The sequence below is a fragment of the Leuciscus leuciscus genome (assembly GCF_965113295.1).
Source record: "Leuciscus leuciscus genome assembly, chromosome: 18".
Taxonomy (NCBI): domain Eukaryota; kingdom Metazoa; phylum Chordata; class Actinopteri; order Cypriniformes; family Leuciscidae; genus Leuciscus; species Leuciscus leuciscus.
In genome coordinates, this window is record NC_138742.1 from 34,563,838 (window position 1) to 34,589,538 (window position 25,701).

A 25,701-nucleotide genomic window follows, 5' to 3' on the forward strand; every position below is an offset into this window, starting at 1 on the left:
TAGGAGTTACGAGCCATTCCGTGCTTTTGAACGATGATGATCCAAAATCCCAGGTTGCACTCCAAAGTGTCGTGTTGTGCACTCCGTTGTGATCCGTTTTCGGTGAGCTTGTTTGTTGGCGACCTTAGGCCCTCTCGCCGCGGCCCAGGTGGGCGTGGCCTTTGGCGGCTCCCCCGCCTCGGCGTCATTGCGGCATCGCTTCTCGGCCTTTTGGCTAAGATCAAGTGTAGTATCTGTTCTTATCAGTTTAATATCTGATACGTGCCCTACCCGGGCACCATATATTAAATTGATTTTTGGAACTGGGAGATGGAATAGGGGCTTGCTCTGTCCACTCCACGCATCGACCCGGTATTGCAGTACTTCTGGGAACGGTGCACCCCCTTTAAAGTGTTCAATGAGAGAAGTGTTTTAGTCTTGTGTGACAGCAGATGTTCATGGAACATGGTAGTGTATATTGCTGTGTATGGCTGTCGTAGGTGATCATATCCAATACTGGTAACGGTGGTGTGAAAATAACAAATTCAAAAATAAATAAATAAATAAATAAACTCTGTTCTTATCAGTTTCATATCTGATTCGTCCACTATCCGGGGACTGCGTATTAAATCGATCTTTGGCTCATGGAGCCGGTTCCGGAGCATGAAAAAAAGAAAAGAAGAAAAAAAAGAAGCCCGTCACTGCACATTTTTGATGTCTCTCTTATCTCTTGGAGTCTTTTGCTAACGAGCTGATGAGTTGAATCAGGTGTGTGTTCGATTGTCCGACCGTTGGTGAGGATTGCGAAGAGGGACAGGGTGCCTCTGACTGGAGGCCCGGGAATTCATACTTACCTGGCAGGGGAGACACCATGATCAGGGAGGTGGTTCACCCAGGGCGAGGCTCGGCCATTGCACTCCGGTTGTGCTGACCCCTGCGAATTCCCCAAATGTGGGAATCTCGACTGCATAATTTATGGTAGTGGGGGACTGCGTTCGCGCTCTCCCCTGGACACACACACTGGTTAAAAGAGCAGATTGTTAAAGCTCCAATCATTTTTCCTTCTTCTCCTGATGGTTGATGAAACCTTGGAAGTCCAGAGAACCGAACTGCAGTGGTTGATTGAGAGATAGAAAACAACCTGGGAGGCTTGTTTTCTTTTCTTCTTTTTTTTTCATTCTTCACATAATCTCCAATATTTAACGAACGCTTTGATTGACAGCAGTGGTCCAAAGTTGTTCAGAATGAGGAGTTCTATCATGTGGTATGAATACCTTGTGCACGTGTGAAAAATCACGTGATACACAGTCGTCTATGGCCGTATTCAAGTTGTTGTTTTTTTCTGTTTACAGCGCCACCAAGTGGCCAGTCGCCACATCCCTTTTCACGTGACCACAGGCTGAGCCCGTACACAGGTGTACCCACTTGGGTGTAATTGTCTCTTTGCCGTCGGAGAGTTATAGCCTTTCAAGTAAAGCCCGCCTCGCCCACCGCCAACGTCTTGGCGTCCCGTCGCCAACGTGAATCGAAATTCCGACTTTTTTCCCGGTCACTGTCGGCAGTCAGACTCCAGAGAATCTTTCGGCACCGCTTTGGGTCAGATTGGGCAAACGACCCAGGACTACTGTGCAAAAGTAGGTTTTTCGGAAAATCCCAAATACCCGAAAATCTCGCCAGCGCGACCATCCGATCCGAGGCGTGCGTCTCGTTCGGCCCGAGCCAAGGATTCCGGTGATGTAAGACACTTGGGTCTGCGACGGACGGTTTAGGAGTTACGAGCCATTCCGTGCTTTTGAACGATGATGATCCAAAATACCAGGTTGCACTCCAAAGTGTCGTGTTGTGCACTCCGTTGTGATCCGTTTTCGGTGAGCTTGTTTGTTGGCGACCTTAGGCCCTCTCGCCGCGGCCCAGGTGGGCGTGGCCTTTGGCGGCTCCCCCGCCTCGGCGTCATTGCGGCATCGCTTCTCGGCCTTTTGGCTAAGATCACGTGGTCTGGTCAGAAGTTTGTGACAGCGATCGCCTCTTGTGGGACCTTTTGGTTTCGTGTGTGGCTTGTCACACGAGACCTACATCCTTCAGGAGGTACATTGACAAGCGGCTTTTAAGTGACGACTCATTTCTGCGAGGAATCTTGTTTTAAGGTAAGCAGGTTTTAATTTATTTATTGTATATTTATTGTTGAGTTTTAGCCGCAGCAGGCTGGTGGTGCCTCCAACATGTCGGCTGCTCGTGCCGGCGTGAGGAGGCACCACAGCGTGCGTTTTAAATTCAAAGCAAAAGAGGATGGCACTCTCCTGGCCATGTCTAGATTGGACTTTTCTAGGAAGTGCATCCAACAGATTCTTGGTTTTAAAGTTGTGGACATAAACTGCCTGTTGACTCTGCCCCTGAATCATGGTTTTGATGTAAGCTTTGCTTCGGCTTCCTTGCTAAGTACTTTTTGGACTCGGTTTGAAATGTGTAAAGCCAATTTCTCCATGTTCACTGTGGAAAAACTGACTGATAATTCACTGAAGGTTGTGATTGTCAGGATGTTTAATGAAACAGTAAGTGGAGATGACATTGCTGTATGGTTGGCAAGATATTGCTCTATTCGTGGACAACCAGTCAAGGTTTTAGATGAAGACGGTATCTGGAGCTGTGCGTGGAGAGTGCCCATAAAACAATGGGCAGATCCCAACAGCTACCATGGCCTGAGTCAAATACCTTCAATGATTGTGTTGGGAGAGAATAGAGGCTACATCCATTACCAAGGGATGCCCAAGCTATGCCGCAAGTGTGGTCAACTTGGACATCTCGCCGAGGCATGCCAAGAAGTAGTGTGTAGGAAGTGCAGAGAAATTGGGCACATTTTTGAAGAGTGCCAAAATGGCAGAAAGTGCAACCTCTGTGGAGAATCATCCCATCTCTACAGAGACTGCCCTAAAAGTTTTGCCAACAAGTTAAAAAGCAACAAAATGGCCGCCCCACCCAAAGAACAAACAATTGAGGAGGCGGGCCCTGAGGTTTTGGCGGGAAATTCAAACCCCCAGCCAGCCTCAGGGATTGGACAGGAAGGAGGAAGTGGGGCGGCCACAGGGGCGGAGTCAATTCTGGCAGTTGGTGAGGGGGAGGAAGCCAATCCTCAAAATGAAAAAGAAGACAGTATGGAGGATGTAGAGGAGGGAATGGCTTCCTCCCTAGTAACCGTGTCTGAGGTTAGTGTGTCCACTAGTGGGAGTGAAACAGACTGTTCGCTCCCTAATGCTCAAGTGCAGAAAAGAACTGCGAGATCTCCTCTGGTTCAAACAGAGGAGAAAAAGCTGCGGGTAGCGCATCGGCTAGATAGTTCCCCCATGGAAGATCTAGACCGTATGTGGCCCGCAGAATCTCCAAATGAAGTCTCTTTTCTGCATTTCAAGCTAAGAACATCGTCGCCAAAGGAGTCGCAAGAGGTCCTCTCTGCGAGTCCTGAGGCGTCAAGCACTTTCCCCCTTGATCCCAGGTTCTCTGGGCAAAAGGAAAGGCAAGTGCAACAAGATGTAACATGATTTTAATTATATCTCTGTAGTCCCATGGTTTTCTTTTAAATGTCTCACACCTTTTTAACCATACTGCTCATGGCTCTCACTATCTCCACAATCAATGTGAGAAGTGTGAAGAGTAATATACGAGCACAGAGCGTGTTATCCCTTTTAAAATCTTTTAAGTCAGATGTGTTTTTATTGCAAGAATGTGGTCTGCCTTTTTTAACAAATTACAGGAAGTGGGAGGAGATTTGGACCCCAGGACCTTCCATCTGGTGTGGGTCCAATTTTAACAAAAATGACGGTGTTGCTATTTTAATTAAAAATCCCAATGTTTTGGTGAAGGGCAGCACTGTGGTGAGGGATGGGCGGGCAATTTTAGCTAATCTGACTTTTTTAGGTAAGGATTTTAACATTTTAAATGTGTATGGTTTTACAGGAAAAAACAACAGGTATGAGCTTTTAGAAGACCTGCAGCCCCACATGCTAGGTAGGGCTCCCCTAGTGGTAGCAGGGGATTTTAATTGTGTTTTATCAAGAAAGGACAGAAAGAGGGTAGGAGAGGATTTTAAGGTCGACAAGACATCGGTTTTAATGCTAAATATAGTCAAAGATTTTAAGTTAGTTGACTGCTTTAAAACAATGCATCAAAGAGAGGAGGGCTTCACCTGGTTCAGTGGTGACGGTGCCAGAGCCTCTCGAATTGACTATGTTTTTACAAGGGACTGCCCGCCGACCGATGCTACATTGACCCCCCTCTTCTTCTCTGATCACATGATGCTGTCCTGCACTCTTTCACTACCCATAGGTGTGACTGTAGGGGGAGGGCTGTGGAAGCTGAACTGCTCCCTATTAGAGGATGAGGAAGTGGTCAAAGAGTATAGGGAGCAGTTCAGCCAATGGCAGACCCTCCAGGACTTTTACGACTCACGTGCACAGTGGTGGGAGATGGTGAAACAAAAGACAGGACGGTTTTTTAAACAAATTGGAAAAGATAAAAAGAACAAAGAAAAAAGACGCATGATGGGGCTGCAAAAAAGACTGCAGAGATATTTTAACCTTTTAAACAGTGGATTGGATTTTACAGAAGAAATAAAAGAAGTAAAGAAAGAAATGTCAGATTTGTCCGAAACTAAGAGTAAAGGTGTCATTTTAAGATGTAAGGAGAGAGAAATAGAAGAAGGGGAAAAGTGTACTAGATATTTTTTTTAAAAGACAATAACACGGGGAGGGTCAATTAATACTTTAAAAACTTTTACAGGTGGGGAGGTAAATACAACAGATCTGATTTTAGGGGAAATTGAAAGTTTTTACAATAATTTATACAGCACTAAAGAGGTACACAATGGCATCTTAGAGGAAGTTTTAGGATTTTTAGATAAAAAGGTAAAGAGTCCAGATGTGCTTTTATCCCAGGATTTTACTCTTTTAGAAATGCGCAAAGCTTTAAAAGGTTTTAAAAAGGGGAAGTCCCCAGGTATGGATGGACTCCCCTTTGAGTTTTATCTGACTTTCTGGGACATTTTAGCACACGACTTATTGACAGTTTTTAAAGAATTTGAGACTCTTGACAGACTTCCGGACAGCTTTAGAGTAGGGATAGTCACTTTACTACACAAAAAAGGAGACAAGACTGACTTGAGAAACTGGCGACCAATCACCCTTTTAAATTATGATTGCAAACTTTTTAGTAAGATTTTAGCTACACGTATGTCGACTGTTTTAGAGGACGTAATCCACCTGGATCAAGCATGCGCTGTGCCCGGCAGGAAGATCACGGACAGCCTGGTACTGATCAGAGACGCCATCTGTTATGCGAGAGACAGAAACATTCGGCTAGTAGTCCTAAATTTAGATTTCGAAAAAGCCTTTGACCGCGTCTCGCACCAGTACCTGCTTCAGGTACTGGGAAAAATGGGGTTTCCTGGGAGGTTTATAGCCTGGGTGGGATTGCTGTACAACGATCTGTCTAGCAGTATTTTGGTTAATGGGCATTTATCCAAAGCTGTAAAACTCTACAGCGGCGTCCGTCAGGGGTGTCCTTTATCTCCCCTTCTGTATGTGGCTTGTATTGAGCCACTGGCACAAATCTTGAGAAGGGATAAATGGATTAAAGGACTAGACATCCCAGGAACTGGTGGACTGACGGCGACCTGTGTTTTATATATGGATGACGTGACCCTTTTAGCGACTGACCTTGTATCAGTACGAAGAGCAATGGACTTGACTGACTGGTACGGTCGGGCCTCGGGCGCCAAGCTCAATAGGAGCAAGTCCGAGGCCCAGCTCTTCGGGCCGTGGGGTGACGTGGACACAGGTGGACTTGATTTGAATTTTAAAGACAATAACATGAAAATTTTAGGAGTCAAATTTGACAAAGAGGGTGGAGGACAGGGAAACTGGACTGACATGTTAGGGAAAGTCAGGCAAAGACTGGGGTTTTGGGGACTAAGACAATTGACGTTAGAAGGCAAGATTTTAATTTTTAAATCCGTGATTTTACCACTGATTTTACTTGTCTGTTCTGTTTTTAGTCCCCCAAGACGATTCCTGGCCAACCTGGAGAGGGCGGTATTTTATTTCCTGTGGGGGTCCAAGTGGGAACGACTAAAGAGGGAGGTCGTCAAAAAGAAAAAAGAGAATGGCGGGAAAGGCCTCCCAGACCCCCACCTGTTTTTAGGCAGCCGCTTTGCCGCCCTCCACATCCAATACGCCCTGACCCCATCCAGAGAACACAAGACAGCAGCCATGACCCGATTCTGGATGGGGTCTTACCTAAGAACTTTGAAAATTTTACCCATTGATCTTAAATGTCCAGTGTCTTTTAACTTGCCTAAAGAATACAGTTTTATAAAGAAATTTTAAAAAAAGTACCTTTTAGAGACCAATGATGCCACCATTTTAACTAACCACAAGTCTCTTATCTCTCTTGTGCAGGATCGGGAATCGGTGAGTCCGGTTCCAGGCCTCACACTAGGTGAGGCCAAAGATGTTTGGAGGAACGCAGCCCACCCAGCTCTCCAGAACAGGCATAAGGACTTATCGTGGATGGTGGCTCATGAGATCCTCCCGGTCAGGGCGGTCATGCACTCCAGAGGCATGGCCAAAAACTCTATCTGCCCACGGTCCGGATGTGGTTCCCCGGAGACCGTCTACCATCTGCTCTGGGAGTGCGGTGCTGCGCGGGACCTGTGGGCCAGGACCAGCCCCCTGGTTTTCCCGTGCCTGCCAGCGGGTAGTGTCCAGATGGAATACAAGCTCGCCATCCTGGGGGTGGGTCAGGGCTTGAAGGACCTCACATCAAAACAATTTACCTCGCTCTGGCTCACCCTCAACCATATCAAGGATGCCATCTGGACCACCAGAAACCTGCTGGTGGGGAAACGCGTTACGGTGCCCCTCCACGCGTGCGAGCAACTTATAAGATCAACGCTGCAGGAGGCGCCGGACGTCGTCATTCGGATGGGGGGGCTGGGGGGGCTGGGGTCGCATGGAAAGGTCCCGGCCACCACCGTACCTGGCCGCCCGTAGATGCACCCTCACCACACCGGCTACGGGAACAGCGGGCCAGCGGGCCGGAGGGAGGGGATCTCCGCTGGGCACCGGAAGCGGGAGGTCCGGAGCCTGTTCTGGAGACCTGGAGTGAATGGACAATCTTGATAGGGACTCACCCGCGATCCTGTACAAGAGATGATGTTTTAGTTGGCATGTTTTATTGTTTTACATCATTTATTGCTATTTATTTTCATTCATTTTACCTTCTTTTAAACCAACATTTTACACACATGGACTTTCACACGACACACCACCCAATACTGATTTTTAACCCTTAATTGTGTCATTTTTGTTTTATAAGACATGTGTAATTTTTAAAAGAAAAATGAGGAAATGTAAAGAATGAAAATGTGTCAATAAACTTTTTTCGAAAGAAAAATCTGTTCTTATCAGTTTAATATCTGATACGTGCCCTACCCGGGCACCATATATTAAATAGATTTTTGGAACTGGGAGATGGAATAGGGGCTTGCTCCGTCCACTCCACGCATCGACCCGGTATTGCAGTACTTCTGGGAACGGTGCACCCCCTTTAAAGTGTTCAATGAGAGAAATGTTTTAGTCTTGTGTGACAGCAGATGTTCATGGAAGTAGTGTATATTGCTGTGTATGGCTGTCGTAGGTGATCATATCCAATACTGGTAACGGTGGTGTGAAAATAACAAATTCAAAAATAAATAAATAAATAAATAAACTCTGTTCTTATCAGTTTCATATCTGATTCGTCCACTATCCGGGGACTGCGTATTAAATCGATCTTTGGCTCATGGAGCCGGTTCCGGAGCATGAAAAAAAGAAAAGAAGAAAAAAAAGAAGCCCGTCACTGCACATTTTTGATGTCTCTCTTATCTCTTGGAGTCTTTTGCTAACGAGCTGATGAGTTGAATCAGGTGTGTGTTCGATTGTCCGACCGTTGGTGAGGATTGCGAAGAGGGACAGGGTGCCTCTGACTGGAGGCCCGGGAATTCATACTTACCTGGCAGGGGAGACACCATGATCAGGGAGGTGGTTCACCCAGGGCGAGGCTCGGCCATTGCACTCCGGTTGTGCTGACCCCTGCGAATTCCCCAAATGTGGGAATCTCGACTGCATAATTTATGGTAGTGGGGGACTGCGTTCGCGCTCTCCCCTGGACACACACACTGGTTAAAAGAGCAGATTGTTAAAGCTCCAATCATTTTTCCTTCTTCTCCTGATGGTTGATGAAACCTTGGAAGTCCAGAGAACCGAACTGCAGTGGTTGATTGAGAGATAGAAAACAACCTGGGAGGCTTGTTTTTTTTTTCTTCTTTTTTTTTTCATTCTTCACATAATCTCCAATATTTAACGAACGCTTTGATTGACAGCAGTGGTCCAAAGTTGTTCAGAATGAGGAGTTCTATCATGTGGTATGAATACCTTGTGCACGTGTGAAAAATCACGTGATACACAGTCGTCTATGGCCGTATTCAAGTTGTTGTTTTTTTCTGTTTACAGCGCCACCAAGTGGCCAGTCGCCACATCCCTTTTCACGTGACCACAGGCTGAGCCCGTACACAGGTGTACCCACTTGGGTGTAATTGTCTCTTTGCCGTCGGAGAGTTATAGCCTTTCAAGTAAAGCCCGCCTCGCCCACCGCCAACGTCTTGGCGTCCCGTCGCCAACGTGAATCGAAATTCCGACTTTTTTCCCGGTCACTGTCGGCAGTCAGACTCCAGAGAATCTTTCGGCACCGCTTTGGGTCAGATTGGGCAAACGACCCAGGACTACTGTGCAAAAGTAGGTTTTTCGGAAAATCCCAAATACCCGAAAATCTCGCCAGCGCGACCATCCGATCCGAGGCGTGCGTCTCGTTCGGCCCGAGCCAAGGATTCCGGTGATGTAAGACACTTGGGTCTGCGACGGACGGTTTAGGAGTTACGAGCCATTCCGTGCTTTTGAACGATGATGATCCAAAATCCCAGGTTGCACTCCAAAGTGTCGTGTTGTGCACTCCGTTGTGATCCGTTTTCGGTGAGCTTGTTTGTTGGCGACCTTAGGCCCTCTCGCCGCGGCCCAGGTGGGCGTGGCCTTTGGCGGCTCCCCCGCCTCGGCGTCATTGCGGCATCGCTTCTCGGCCTTTTGGCTAAGATCAAGTGTAGTATCTGTTCTTATCAGTTTAATATCTGATACGTGCCCTACCCGGGCACCATATATTAAATTGATTTTTGGAACTGGGAGATGGAATAGGGGCTTGCTCCGTCCACTCCACGCATCGACCCGGTATTGCAGTACTTCTGGGAACGGTGCACCCCCTTTAAAGTGTTCAATGAGAGAAATGTTTTAGTCTTGTGTGACAGCAGATGTTCATGAAAGTAGTGTATATTGCTGTGTATGGCTGTCGTAGGTGATCATATCCAATACTGGTAACGGTGGTGTGAAAATAACAAATTCAAAAATAAATAAATAAATAAATAAACTCTGTTCTTATCAGTTTCATATCTGATTCGTCCACTATCCGGGGACTGCGTATTAAATCGATCTTTGGCTCATGGAGCCGGTTCCGGAGCATGAAAAAAAGAAAAGAAGAAAAAAAAGAAGCCCGTCACTGCACATTTTTGATGTCTCTCTTATCTCTTGGAGTCTTTTGCTAACGAGCTGATGAGTTGAATCAGGTGTGTGTTCGATTGTCCGACCGTTGGTGAGGATTGCGAAGAGGGACAGGGTGCCTCTGACTGGAGGCCCGGGAATTCATACTTACCTGGCAGGGGAGACACCATGATCAGGGAGGTGGTTCACCCAGGGCGAGGCTCGGCCATTGCACTCCGGTTGTGCTGACCCCTGCGAATTCCCCAAATGTGGGAATCTCGACTGCATAATTTATGGTAGTGGGGGACTGCGTTCGCGCTCTCCCCTGGACACACACACTGGTTAAAAGAGCAGATTGTTAAAGCTCCAATCATTTTTCCTTCTTCTCCTGATGGTTGATGAAACCTTGGAAGTCCAGAGAACCGAACTGCAGTGGTTGATTGAGAGATAGAAAACAACCTGGGAGGCTTGTTTTTTTTTTCTTCTTTTTTTTTCATTCTTCACATAATCTCCAATATTTAACGAACGCTTTGATTGACAGCAGTGGTCCAAAGTTGTTCAGAATGAGGAGTTCTATCATGTGGTATGAATACCTTGTGCACGTGTGAAAAATCACGTGATACACAGTCGTCTATGGCCGTATTCAAGTTGTTGTTTTTTTCTGTTTACAGCGCCACCAAGTGGCCAGTCGCCACATCCCTTTTCACGTGACCACAGGCTGAGCCCGTACACAGGTGTACCCACTTGGGTGTAATTGTCTCTTTGCCGTCGGAGAGTTATAGCCTTTCAAGTAAAGCCCGCCTCGCCCACCGCCAACGTCTTGGCGTCCCGTCGCCAACGTGAATCGAAATTCCGACTTTTTTCCCGGTCACTGTCGGCAGTCAGACTCCAGAGAATCTTTCGGCACCGCTTTGGGTCAGATTGGGCAAACGACCCAGGACTACTGTGCAAAAGTAGGTTTTTCGGAAAATCCCAAATACCCGAAAATCTCGCCAGCGCGACCATCCGATCCGAGGCGTGCGTCTCGTTCGGCCCGAGCCAAGGATTCCGGTGATGTAAGACACTTGGGTCTGCGACGGACGGTTTAGGAGTTACGAGCCATTCCGTGCTTTTGAACGATGATGATCCAAAATCCCAGGTTGCACTCCAAAGTGTCGTGTTGTGCACTCCGTTGTGATCCGTTTTCGGTGAGCTTGTTTGTTGGCGACCTTAGGCCCTCTCGCCGCGGCCCAGGTGGGCGTGGCCTTTGGCGGCTCCCCCGCCTCGGCGTCATTGCGGCATCGCTTCTCGGCCTTTTGGCTAAGATCACGTATCTGGTCGTCAGGTGGAGACAGCGATCGCCTCTTGGAGGTTTCTTGGCTCGAGATTAGCCTTGTATCCCGAGCCACACAACTTTTAGGAGGTACATTGATCCAGCTGTTTTTACGACTGTACAGTTTTAAGGTAAGACATTTTATCTATTTATCTATTTATTTATTTATTGTTCCTTTAAGTTTTTAGGCTGTTGGTGTCTCCACCATGTCGGCTGCTCGTGCCGGCATGCGGAGGCACCACAGCGTGCGTTTCCTTTTTAAAGAGGTTGAGGGGAAGCTACTGGGGATGTCACGTCTTGATTTCTCCAGGAAGCTGATCCAAAAGACTTTAAATTTTAAACCTGAGGATTTAAATTGTATTGTGACTCTGCCCCTCAACAAAGGTTATGATGTTAGCTTTAGAGCGGTTTCCCACCTGAATGAGTTTTGGCACAGATTTGAAGCAGCTAAATCCCAGTTCTCTATGTTTACTGTTGAAAAGCTCTCTGATAACACACTTAAAACTGTGATTGTTAGAATGTTTAATGAGACAGTGACTGGGGAAGACATTTGTGTATGGCTGGGTAGATTTTGCACCGTTCGAAGCCAGCCAGTTAAGGTTTTAGATGAGGACGGCATCTGGACATGCTCTTGGCGAATTCCCATTAAACAATGGGAAGACGCCGGGGGCTACCAGGGCCTGAATCATCTGCCTTCAATGATTGTGCTTGGCGAGAACAGAGGCTACATTCATTACCAGGGCATGCCCAAATTATGCAGGAAGTGTGGAAAGTTTGGGCACTTAGCTGAAGCATGCCAGGAAATTATATGTGGGAAATGCAGAGAAATTGGTCACAACTTTGAGGAGTGTACCAATGGCAGGCGGTGCAACCTGTGTGGAGAATCAAACCATCTCTACAGAGATTGCCCAAAAAGTTTCGCCAACAAACTTAAAAGCAACAAAATGGCCGCCCCACAAGCATGGCAAACAAAAGAACAAAGGGAGGAGGAGGCGGTCCCTGAGGTTTTGGCGGGAATTTCAAACTCTCAGCCAGCCTCAGGGATTGGTCAGGAAAAAGGAAGTGGGGCGGCCACAGGGGCAGAGTCACGGATTGATACGGAACAGGGGGAGGAAACCACTCCCGAACAAGAAAAAGGAAATGAAACAGAAAGCGGAGAGGATGAAACGGTTTCCTCCCTCAACACCGTCTCGGAGGTGAGTATGCCCTCCAGTGGGAGTGAAAGTGTTTTTTCACTCCCAAATGCTCAAGTGCAGAAAAGAACTGCGAGATCTCCTCTGGTTCAAACAGAGGAGAAAAAGCTGCGGGTAGCGCATCGGCTAGATAGTTCTCCCACGGAAGATCTAGACCGTATGTGGCCCGCAGATTCTCCAAATGAAGTCTCTTTTCTGCATTTTAAGCTGAGAACATCGTCGCCAAAGGAGTCGCAAGAGGTACTCTCTGCGAGCCCCGTGGCGTCAAGCACTTGCTCCCCTGATCCCAGGTCTTCTGGGGAAAAGGAAAGGCAAATGCAACAAGATGTAACATGATTTTAATTATATCTCTGTAGTCACTTGGTTGCTTTTAAATGTCTCACACCCTTTTAACCATATTGCTCATGGCTCTCACTATCTCCACAATCAATGTGAGAAGTGTGAAGAGCAATATACGAGCACAGAGTGTGTTATCCTTTTTAAAATCTTTTAAGTCAGATGTGTTTTTATTGCAAGAATGTGGTCTGCCCTTTTTAACAAACTACAGGAAGTGGGAGGAGATTTGGACCCCAGGACTATCCATCTGGAGTGGGTCCAATTTTAACAAAAATGACGGTGTTGCTATTTTAATTAAAAATCCCAATATTTTGGTGAAGGGCAGCACTGTGGTGAGGGATGGGCGGGCAATTTTAGCTAATCTGACTTTTTTAGGTAAGGATTTTAACATTTTAAATGTGTATGGTTTTACAGGGAAAAACAATAGGTATGAGCTTTTAGAAGACCTGCAGCCCCACATGCTAGGTAGGGCGCCCCTAGTGGTAGCAGGGGATTTTAATTGTGTTTTATCAAGAAAGGACAGAAAAAGGGTAGGAGAGGATTTTAAGGTCGATAAGACATCGGTTTTATTACAAAATATAGTCAAAGATTTTAAGTTAGTTGACTGCTTTAAAACAATGCATCAAAGAGAGGAGGGCTTCACCTGGTTCAGTGGTGACGGCGCCAGAGCCTCTCGAATTGACTATGTTTTTACAAGGGACTGCCCGCCGACCGATGCTACATTGACCCCCCTCTTCTTTTCTGATCACATGATGCTCTCCTGCACCCTTTCACTACCCACGGGTGTGACTGTAGGGGGAGGGCTGTGGAAGCTGAACTGCTCCCTATTAGAGGATGAGGAAGTGGTTGAAGAGTATAGGGAGCAGTTCAGCCAATGGCAGACCCTCCAGGACTTTTACGACTCACGTGCACAGTGGTGGGAGATGGTGAAACAAAGGACAGGACGGTTTTTTAAACAAATTGGAAAAGGAAAAAAGAACAAAGAAAAAAGACGCATGATGGGGCTGCAAAAAAGACTGCAGAGATATTTTAACCTTTTAAACCGTGGAATGGATTTTACAAATGAAATCAAAGAAGTAAAGAAAGAAATGTCAGATTTGTCCGAAACTCAGAGTAAAGGTGTCATTTTAAGATGTAAGGAGAGAGAAATAGAAGAAGGGGAAAAGTGTACCAGATATTTTTTTAAAAAGACAATAACACGGGGAGGGTCGATTAATACTTTAAAAACTTTTACAGGGGGGGAAGTAAATACAACAGATCAGATTTTAGGGGAAATTGAACGTTTTTACAATAATTTATATAGCACTAAAGAGGTACACAATGGCATCTTAGAGGAAGTTTTAGGGTTTTTAGACAAAAAGGTAAAGAGTCCAGATGTGCTTTTATCCCAGGATTTTACTCTTTTAGAAATGCACAAAGCACTAAAAGGTTTTAAAAAGGGGAAGTCCCCAGGCATGGATGGACTCCCCTTTGAGTTTTATCTGACTTTCTGGGACATTTTAGCACACGACGTATTGACAGTTTTTAAAGAATTTGAGACTCTAGACAGACTTCCGGACAGCTTTAGAGTAGGGATAGTTACTCTACTACACAAAAAAGGAGACAAGACTGACTTGAGAAACTGGCGACCAATCACTCTTTTAAATTATGATTGTAAACTTTTTAGTAAGATTTTAGCTACACGTATGTCGACTGTTTTAGAGGACGTAATCCACCTGGATCAAGCATGCGCTGTGCCCGGCAGGAAGATCACGGACAGCCTGGTACTGATCAGAGACGCCATCTGTTTTGCGATAGACAGAAACATTCGGCTAGTAGTCCTAAATTTAGATTTCGAAAAAGCCTTTGACCGCGTCTCGCACCAGTACCTGCTTCAGGTACTGGGAAAAATGGGTTTTCCCGGGAGGTTTATAGCCTGGGTGGGATTGCTTTACAACGATCTGTCTAGCAGGATTTCGGTTAATGGGCATTTATCCAAAGCTGTAAAACTCTACAGCGGCGTCCGTCAGGGGTGTCCTTTATCTCCCCTTCTGTATGTGGCTTGCATTGAGCCACTGGCACAAATCTTGAGAAGGGACAAATGGATTAAAGGACTAGACATCCCCGGAACTGGTGGACTGACGGCGACCTGTGTTTTATATATGGATGACGTGACCCTTTTAGCGACTGACTTTTTATCAGTACGAAGAGCAATGGACTTGACTGACTGGTACGGTCGGGCCTCGGGCGCCAAGCTCAATAGGAGTAAGTCCGAGGCCCAGCTCTTCGGGCCGTGGGGTGACGTGGACACAGGTGGACTTGATTTGAATTTTAAAGACAATAACATGAAAATTTTAGGAGTCAAATTTGACAAAGAGGGTGGAGGACAGGGAAACTGGACTGACATGTTAGGGAAAGTCAGGCAAAGACTGGGGTTTTGGGGACTAAGACAATTGACGTTAGAAGGCAAGATTTTAATTTTTAAATCCGTGATTTTACCACTGATTTTACTTGTCTGTTCTGTTTTTAGTCCCCCAAGACGATTCCTGGCCAACCTGGAGAGGGCGGTATTTTATTTCCTGTGGGGGTCCAAGTGGGAACGACTAAAGAGGGAGGTCGTCAAAAAGAAAAAAGAGAATGGCGGGAAAGGCCTCCCAGACCCCCACCTGTTTTTAGGCAGCCGCTTTGCCGCCCTCCACATCCAATACGCCCTGACCCCATCCAGAGAACACAAGACAGCAGCCATGACCCGATTCTGGATGGGGTCTTACCTAAGAACTTTGAAAATTTTACCCATTGATCTTAAATGTCCAGTGTCTTTTAACTTGCCTAAAGAATACAGTTTTATAAAGAAATTTTTAAAAAAGTACCTTTTAGAGACCAATGATGCCACCATTTTAACTAACCACAAGTCTCTTATCTCTCTTGTGCAGGATCGGGAATCGGTGAGTCCGGTTCCAGGCCTCACACTAGGTGAGGCCAAAGATGTTTGGAGGAACGCAGCCCACCCAGCTCTCCAGAACAGGCATAAGGACTTATCGTGGATGGTGGCTCATGAGATCCTCCCGGTCAGGGCGGTCATGCACTCCAGAGGCATGGCCAAAAACTCCATCTGCCCACGGTCCGGATGTGGTTCCCCGGAGACCGTCTACCATCTGCTCTGGGAGTGCGGTGCTGCGCGGGACCTGTGGGCCAGGACCAGCCCCCTGGTTTTCCCGTGCCTGCCAGCGGGTAGTGTCCAGATGGAATACAAGCTCGCCATCCTGGGGGTGGGTCAGGGCTTGAAGGACCTCACATCAAAACAATTTACCTCGCTCTGGCTCACCCTCAACCATATCAAGGATGCCATCTGGACCACCAGAAACCTGCTGGTGGGGAAACGCGTTACGGTGCCCCTCCACGCGTGCGAGCAACTTATAAGATCAACGCTGCAGGAGGCGCCGGACGTCGTCATTCGGATGGGGGGGCTGGGGTCGCATGGAAAGGTCCCGGCCACCACCGTACCTGGCCGCCCGTAGATGCACCCTCACCACACCGGCTACGGGAACAGCGGGCCAGCGGGCCGGAGGGAGGGGATCTCCGCTGGGCACCGGAAGCGGGAGGTCCGGAGCCTGTTCTGGAGACCTGGAGTGAATGGACAATCTTGATAGGGACTCACCCGCGATCCTGTACAAGAGATGATGTTTTAGTTGGCATGTTTTATTGTTTTACATCATTTATTGCTATTTATTTTCATTCATTTTACCTTCTTTTAAACCAACATTTTACACACATGGACTTTCACATGACACACCACCATCCAAAATCCCAGGTTGCACTCCAAAGTGTCGTGTTGTGCACTCCGTTGTGATCCGTTTTCGGTGAGCTTGTTTGTTGGCGACCTTAGGCCCTCTCGCCGCGGCCCAGGTGGGCGTGGCCTTTGGCGGCTCCCCCGCCTCGGCGTCATTGCGGCATCGCTTCTCGGCCTTTTGGCTAAGATCAAGTGTAGTATCTGTTCTTATCAGTTTAATATCTGATACGTGCCCTACCCGGGCACCATATATTAAATTGATTTTTGGACCTGGGAGATGGAATAGGGGCTTGCTCCGTCCACTCCACGCATCGACCTGGTATTGCAGTACTTCTGGGAACGGTGCACCCCCTTTAAAGTGTTCAATGAGAGAAGTGTTTTAGTCTTGTGTGACAGCAGATGTTCATGGAAGTAGTGTATATTGCTGTGTATGGCTGTCGTAGGTGATCATATCCAATACTGGTAACGGTGGTGTGAAAATAACAAATTCAAAAATAAATAAATAAACTCTGTTCTTATCAGTTTCATATCTGATTCGTCCACTATCCGGGGACTGCGTATTAAATCGATCTTTGGCTCATGGAGCCGGTTCCGGAGCATGAAAAAAAGAAAAGAAGAAAAAAAAGAAGCCCGTCACTGCACATTTTTGATGTCTCTCTTATCTCTTGGAGTCTTTTGCTAACGAGCTGATGAGTTGAATCAGGTGTGTGTTCGATTGTCCGACCGTTGGTGAGGATTGCGAAGAGGGACAGGGTGCCTCTGACTGGAGGCCGGGGAATTCATACTTACCTGGCAGGGAAGACACCATGATCAGGGAGGTGGTTCACCCAGGGCGAGGCTCGGCCATTGCACTCCGGTTGTGCTGACCCCTGCGAATTCCCCAAATGTGGGAATCTCGACTGCATAATTTATGGTAGTGGGGGACTGCGTTCGCGCTCTCCCCTGGACACACACACTGGTTAAAAGAGCAGATTGTTAAAGCTCCAATCATTTTTCCTTCTTCTCCTGATGGTTGATGAAACCTTGGAAGTCCAGAGAACCGAACTGCAGTGGTTGATTGAGAGATAGAAAACAACCTGGGAGGCTTGTTTTCTTTTCTTCTTTTTTTTTCATTCTTCACATAATCTCCAATATTTAACGAACGCTTTGATTGACAGCAGTGGTCCAAAGTTGTTCAGAATGAGGAGTTCTATCATGTGGTATGAATACCTTGTGCACGTGTGAAAAATCACGTGATACACAGTCGTCTATGGCCGTATTCAAGTTGTTGTTTTTTTCTGTTTACAGCGCCACCAAGTGGCCAGTCGCCACATCCCTTTTCACGTGACCACAGGCTGAGCCCGTACACAGGTGTACCCACTTGGGTGTAATTGTCTCTTTGCCGTCGGAGAGTTATAGCCTTTCAAGTAAAGCCCGCCTCGCCCACCGCCAACGTCTTGGCGTCCCGTCGCCAACGTGAATCGAAATTCCGACTTTTTTCCCGGTCACTGTCGGCAGTCAGACTCCAGAGAATCTTTCGGCACCGCTTTGGGTCAGATTGGGCAAACGACCCAGGACTACTGTGCAAAAGTAGGTTTTTCGGAAAATCCCAAATACCCGAAAATCTCGCCAGCGCGACCATCCGATCCGAGGCGTGCGTCTCGTTCGGCCCGAGCCAAGGATTCCGGTGATGTAAGACACTTGGGTCTGCGACGGACGGTTTAGGAGTTACGAGCCATTCCGTGCTTTTGAACGATGATGATCCAAAATCCCAGGTTGCACTCCAAAGTGTCGTGTTGTGCACTCCGTTGTGATCCGTTTTCGGTGAGCTTGTTTGTTGGCGACCTTAGGCCCTCTCGCCGCGGCCCAGGTGGGCGTGGCCTTTGGCGGCTCCCCCGCCTCGGCGTCATTGCGGCATCGCTTCTCGGCCTTTTGGCTAAGATCAAGTGTAGTATCTGTTCTTATCAGTTTAATATCTGATACGTGCCCTACCCGGGCACCATATATTAAATTGATTTTTGGAACTGGGAGATGGAATAGGGGCTTGCTCCGTCCACTCCACGCATCGACCCGGTATTGCAGTACTTCTGGGAACGGTGCACCCCCTTTAAAGTGTTCAATGAGAGAAGTGTTTTAGTCTTGTGTGACAGCAGATGTTCATGGAAGTAGTGTATATTGCTGTGTATGGCTGTCGTAGGTGATCATATCCAATACTGGTAACGGTGGTGTGAAAATAACAAATTCAAAAATAAATAAACTCTGTTCTTATCAGTTTCATATCTGATTCGTCCACTATCCGGGGACTGCGTATTAAATCGATCTTTGGCTCATGGAGCCGGTTCCGGAGCATGAAAAAAAGAAAAGAAGAAAAAAAAGAAGCCCGTCACTGCACATTTTTGATGTCTCTCTTATCTCTTGGAGTCTTTTGCTAACGAGCTGATGAGTTGAATCAGGTGTGTGTTCGATTGTCCGACCGTTGGTGAGGATTGCGAAGAGGGACAGGGTGCCTCTGACTGGAGGCCCGGGAATTCATACTTACCTGGCAGGGGAGACACCATGATCAGGGAGGTGGTTCACCCAGGGCGAGGCTCGGCCATTGCACTCCGGTTGTGCTGACCCCTGCGAATTCCCCAAATGTGGGAATCTCGACTGCATAATTTATGGTAGTGGGGGACTGCGTTCGCGCTCTCCCCTGGACACACACACTGGTTAAAAGAGCAGATTGTTAAAGCTCCAATCATTTTTCCTTCTTCTCCTGATGGTTGATGAAACCTTGGAAGTCCAGAGAACCGAACTGCAGTGGTTGATTGAGAGATAGAAAACAACCTGGGAGGCTTGTTTTTTTTTTCTTCTTTTTTTTTCATTCTTCACATAATCTCCAATATTTAACGAACGCTTTGATTGACAGCAGTGGTCCAAAGTTGTTCAGAATGAGGAGTTCTATCATGTGGTATGAATACCTTGTGCACGTGTGAAAAATCACGTGATACACAGTCGTCTATGGCCGTATTCAAGTTGTTGTTTTTTTCTGTTTACAGCGCCACCAAGTGGCCAGTCGCCACATCCCTTTTCACGTGACCACAGGCTGAGCCCGTACACAGGTGTACCCACTTGGGTGTAATTGTCTCTTTGCCGTCGGAGAGTTATAGCCTTTCAAGTAAAGCCCGCCTCGCCCACCGCCAACGTCTTGGCGTCCCGTCGCCAACGTGAATCGAAATTCCGACTTTTTTCCCGGTCACTGTCGGCAGTCAGACTCCAGAGAATCTTTCGGCACCGCTTTGGGTCAGATTGGGCAAACGACCCAGGACTACTGTGCAAAAGTAGGTTTTTCGGAAAATCCCAAATACCCGAAAATCTCGCCAGCGCGACCATCCGATCCGAGGCGTGCGTCTCGTTCGGCCCGAGCCAAGGATTCCGGTGATGTAAGACACTTGGGTCTGCGACGGACGGTTTAGGAGTTACGAGCCATTCCGTGCTTTTGAACGATGATGATCCAAAATCCCAGGTTGCACTCCAAAGTGTCGTGTTGTGCACTCCGTTGTGATCCGTTTTCGGTGAGCTTGTTTGTTGGCGACCTTAGGCCCTCTCGCCGCGGCCCAGGTGGGCGTGGCCTTTGGCGGCTCCCCCGCCTCGGCGTCATTGCGGCATCGCTTCTCGGCCTTTTGGCAAGTTCAAGGGTTGAGACAGGGATCGACTCTCTATAGGAGCGAGCCTTTTGCCGGTTTAGTGGCTTAGTTATATCCAGTGGAGAGACATTTCGGGCGTTCTATTCCGTTGTTGGAACAACTCCTGGAGTGAACTTTTGATTTTAAAGTAAGTCCTTCTTATTGCTCTTTTATTTTGACATTCTGCTGTATTTTTAAATTGTTTATTGTTTAGTATTTATTGTTCTCCTTTTTAACCCGCTCTCTATTAATATTTTTAATCCTTCTCGTTTTAACAGGCTTGTGGTGCCTCCACCATGTCGGCTGCTCGTGCCGGCATGCGGAGGCACCACAGCGTGCGTTTTACCCTTTTAGAACATGAAGGCAAGCCGATTGAAATTTCCCGTTTAGATTTTTCTCGGAAATATGTTCAGAAGGCTTTGAATTACGCACCTCAAGATTTAAATTGTATTTTATCCCTGCCTTTTAATAAAGGCTTTGATGTTAGTTTTAGAAATGCAGCACTGTTGTCAGAATTTTGCCATAGATTTGAGAAGGTAAAGACCCAGTTCTCCATGTTTAAAGTTGAGAAGCTATCTGACAACACACACAAGGTTGTGATTGTTAGGATGTTCAATGAGACTGTGACTGGAGAAGACATTTGTGTATGGCTGGGTAGATTTTGCACTGTAAAGAGCCAGGCTATGAAGGTGGTGGATGAGGATGGTATTTGGAACTGCTCCTGGAGAATCCCGATCAAACAGTGGGAAGATCCCCAGGGCTATCAGGGCCTAAGACATCTGCCATCAATGATAGTTCTTGGTGAAAACAGAGGCTACATCCACTACCAGGGAATGCCCAAGCTGTGCCGCAAGTGTGGAGAGTTCGGGCACCTGGTAGAGGCTTGTCAAAAGGTGTTTTGTAAAAAATGCAGAGAAATTGGGCACACTTTTGAAGAGTGGCAGAAGTTGCAATCTCAGGGCAATCTCTGTAGAGGTGAGCGGAGTCTCCACAAAGTCTTTTGCTAACAAAGTTAAAGCAAACAAAATGGCGGTTGAGGAAAGCAGACAAAAGGATAACAAGGGGGCGGAGCCAAAAGATTCAATTTTCCCGCCAAATCTGGTGATTGGTGGAGAGGGAACAGGTGACAGAGGTAACGAAGGGGTGGAGCAAAGGAGTGAAGTACAACAGGGTGAGGAAGATCAAATGGAAGAGACAGGTGAAGACAACACAGAAGTAAGTGAAAATGCTGGGGAGGACACAGACAAGGTACAAACAAAAAGTCAATTAAGCGATCAACTCCCCTGTGCTCAATCAAGTAAGAAAAAGAGAGTGGCACACTCCCCCCTCTTGAAAGAAATAGAGAAAGATAAAATGGGAAGATTCTCTGACTCTTCCTCGTCAGACGATCTGAATAGATTATTTCCAAGTCATACAGCAAATGAGATTTCTTTCTTAGCGATTGAGCTGAAATCATCCACACCCAGGAGCTCACCCTGTGACTCAGAAGGAAAACAAACTCACCCCCCTGCCTCCCCTCTGGTGGGAATGCAGGAAGAGTTTGTTTTACAAGAAAACTTGTTTTTTAATGGATAGTTTGTTTTTAAACTTTAAAACTTTTAAAATGTTGTATCTGTCTTTTTTTATACTCATTTTAATGCTCACAAACATCACCATCTCAACTGTAAACGTGAGAAGTGTGAAGTCACAAACGAGAGCACAAATGGTTTTAAATTTCTTAAGTACACAGCCTTCTGATGTGTTTTTATTACAGGAATGTGCCTTACCCTTTTTAAAAGACTATAAGAAGTGGGAAGATAAATGGCAGCAAGGACCCTCCTTATGGAGTGGTTCAAACCAAAACAAAGCAGACGGAGTGGCCATCCTGATAAAAAACACACAAATATTGGTGAAGGGGAGCACAATATTAAGAGATGGACGGGCACTTTTAGCCAATTTGACTTTTTTAGGGAGGGATTTTAATGTACTAAACTTTTATGGGAACACAGAAAAGAATGACAGATACAGCCTTTTAATAGATCTGCAGTCCCACTTACTAGGCAAGAATCCTTTAATTTTTGCAGGAGATTTTAATTGTGTTTTACAGAGGAAAGATAGGAAAGGGGCATCAGAGGATTTTAAAGAGGACAAGACTACAGTTTTATTGCAAAACATAATAAAAGATTTTAGACTGACTGACGCTTTTAAATCCATGCATCCCAACAATGTGGGCCACACCTGGTTTAGTGGTGATGGTACCAGAGCCTCTCGCATTGATTACATTTTTACCAGAGACTGGTCATTAATGGATGCCAGATTAACCCCTCTTTTCTTTTCAGATCACACTATGCTTTCTTGCACCCTATCACTTCCCCCCGGTGTGACAACAGGTAGAGGTCTGTGGAAGCTAAACCGCTCCCTGTTGGAAGACCCAGAAATAGTAAAAGAATACAGGGAGCAGTATAGCAATTGGCAGACCCTACAAGACTTATTTGACTCAAGAGCACAGTGGTGGGAGATGGTGAAGGGAAAGACCAAGACTTTTTTTAGATGGGCAGGGAAAAAGAAAACATGTAAGGAAAAGAGACAAATGGTGGGACTGCAAAAGAGGTTACAACGCTATTTTCATCTTTTTAATCAGGGGTTTGATTTTAATGATGAAATAAAAGAAGTTAAAAAAGAAATGTCTGAACTGGCAGAAGTTAAAAGTAGAGGAATTATTTTTAGAAGTAAAGAAAAGGAAATAGAGCAGGGAGAGAAATGCACAAGATACTTTTTTAAGAAAATACTCAATAGAGGTGGAGCCATGGTGAAATTAAGAAATAAAGAAAGAGAAATGGTGACAGACACAAATGGTATTTTAACAGTAGTAGAAAGTTTTTATGAGGAACTCTATGGGGAAAAGGCAAGTGATGATGTGATTTTAAATGAAACTCTAACCTTTATAGAGAATACTGTAAAAGATAGTGCAGGTTTGACAAATGATTTTAATCTCCCTGAGATGGACAAAAGTATAAAAAAATTTAAAAGGGGGAAGTCCCCCGGAGCCGACGGACTTCCCCTAGAATTTTATCTGACCTTTTGGGACATTTTAAGACTAGACCTACTGGCTGTTTTTAATGACCTTGATAACCTCGACCGATTTCCAGACAGTTTTAGAATGGGTATAATGACATTATTACACAAAAAAGATGACAAGACGGATCTAAAAAACTGGCGTCCTATAACCCTTTTAAACTTTGACTGTAAACTTTTTAGCAAACTTTTAACAATACGAATGTCAACAGTTTTAGCAGAATTGATCCACCCGGATCAAGCCTGCGCCGTCCCTGGGAGGAAGATCACAGACAGCCTCGTACTGATAAGAGATACCATCTGTTATGCGAGAGACAGAAACATTCGGCTGATAGTGTTAAATCTAGATTTCGAAAAAGCATTTGACAGAGTCTCGCACCATTACTTGTTTCAAGTATTGGGGAAAATGGGCTTTCCTGGGAGATTCTTAGCTTGGGTGGGATTGCTGTACAGGGATATAACCAGCAGAATCCTAGTTAATGGGAATCTTTCAAAAGCGATAGATGTACGCAGTGGTGTCCGTCAGGGCTGTCCGTTATCTCCTCTCCTGTATGTGGCTTGCATCGAACCCCTAGCGCAGATCTTGAGAAGGGACAAGTGGATAACGGGACTGACCATACCCGGGACTGGAGGACTGACTGCAAAGACTGTTTTATATATGGACGATATCAATCTTTTATGCACTGACGTTTCATCAATACAGAGGACAATGGACTTGACAGACTGGTTTGGGAAAGCGTCTGGAGCTAGACTGAACAGAGACAAGACCCAGGTGCAGTTCTATGGCCCATGGGAACCAAGCAAGACTGTTGGACTGGACATCACTTTTAAAAAGACAGACATAAAAATACTGGGCATCAAATTTGACAGAGACGGGGGAGGGAGTGGAAACTGGCATGATGTGACTGGAAAAGTGAGGAAAAAATTGGGGTTCTGGGGACTGAGACAGCTGACTTTTGAAGGAAAGGTTTTAATTCTAAAAGCTGTGATTTTACCATTGTTTTTATTGCTATGTTCTGTTTTCTTTCCCCCTAGATTCTTTCTTTTATCCCTGGACCGGTCCATGTTTTATTTTTTGTGGGGATCCAAATGGGAGAGGCTAAAAAGAGTAACCATGAAGAAAGCACCAAAAAACGGAGGAAAAGGCGTCCCAGACCCTTATTTGTTTTTAGGAGCCCAATACACTGCATTACACATAAAGTATGCCCTGGCCCCATCCAGACAAGACAAAACAGCAGCCATGGCCCGGTTCTGGGTGGGGTCCTTTTTAAGATCCATCAAAATTTTACCAACAGACTTGACAACACCACTTGCATTTGACCAACCCCCTGCATACGCTCACATAAAAAAGTTTTTAAAGAATTTTAATTTGGAAAAAGAAAACGTGACTGTTTTAACTAATCACCGCTCTATCCTCTCCCTTGTGCAGGAACGGGAACAAGTGTGTCCAGTGCGCGGGCTCACCTTAAGTGAAGCCCAAAAGGTTTGGCGCAATGTGTCCCACTCAGCTCTCCAGAACCGACACCGGGACCTGGCGTGGATGGTTGCCCATGAGATCCTCCCGGTCAGGGCCGTGATGCACTCCCGAGGCATGTCGAGGAACCCCATCTGCCCGCGGCCCGGGTGTGGCGCGCCCGAGACCGTGAGGCACGCGCTCTGGGAGTGCAGCGCTGTGAGGGACCTGTGGGCAACAGCTGGCCCCCAGCAATTCCCGTACCTGCCAGCAGGGGGGGTCCCAAACTACCCAATGGTCAGAGGTGAGGTGAGCCAGCAAATGCCAGCACAAACACAGACCGCGCTCTGGCTCACCATTTGTTGCATTAAAGACGCCATTTGGACCTCCAGAAACCTGCTGGTAGGGAAGCGCATGCAGGTGTCCCTCCACGCCACCATCCAGCTGGCAAAATCAAGGCTGCAGGACTACACCGCATGTCGCCATTCGGACGTGGGGGCCAGAGCCTCACAGGGGAAGGTCCCCACAGCCATGAGCCCTGACTGCCCGTAGATGCCCCCCACAACATCTTCGGCGGAGCAGCGGTGCCTCGGTTTAAGAGGATCTCCTCTGGGCCCAGAAAGGCCAGGTCTTTGGGACTGGTTTTGAGGAACTGAGTTGATGGTTCAAAAGGTTTATAAGGACATACCCGTTCTTGTACAATGGAAGAGAGAGTTTTTAAGTTTGTTTTAATTGTTTTATCAAGATATTTACTTCATGTATTACCATTTTTATTAATTTTTCCATGTGTTTTACCAGAATGCTTTTAATTTAAATTATATACATGGACAACAGAAACTGTTTATTTATCTTATTTATCTTTAAACAAAACAAATAATTATGTAAACATTCTGTAAAAACGTGGTTTACAAAAAAGATGTATGGTATAAATGAAAGAATTGTTACAATAAAAATATGTCAAAAGAAAAATCTGTTCTTATCAGTTTAATATCTGATACGTGCCCTACCCGGGCACCATATATTAAATTGATTTTTGGAACTGGGAGATGGAATAGGGGCTTGCTCCGTCCACTCCACGCATCGACCCGGTATTGCAGTGCTTCTGGGAACGGTGCACCCCCTTTAAAGTGTTTAATGAGAGAAATGTTTTAGTCTTGTGTGACAGCAGATGTTCATGGAAGTAGTGTATATTGCTGTGTATGGCTGTCGTAGGTGATCATATCCAATACTGGTAACGGTGGTGTGAAAATAACAAATTCAAAAATAAATAAATAAATAAATAAACTCTGTTCTTCTCAGTTTCATATCTGATTCGTCCACTATCCGGGGACTGCGTATTAAATCGATCTT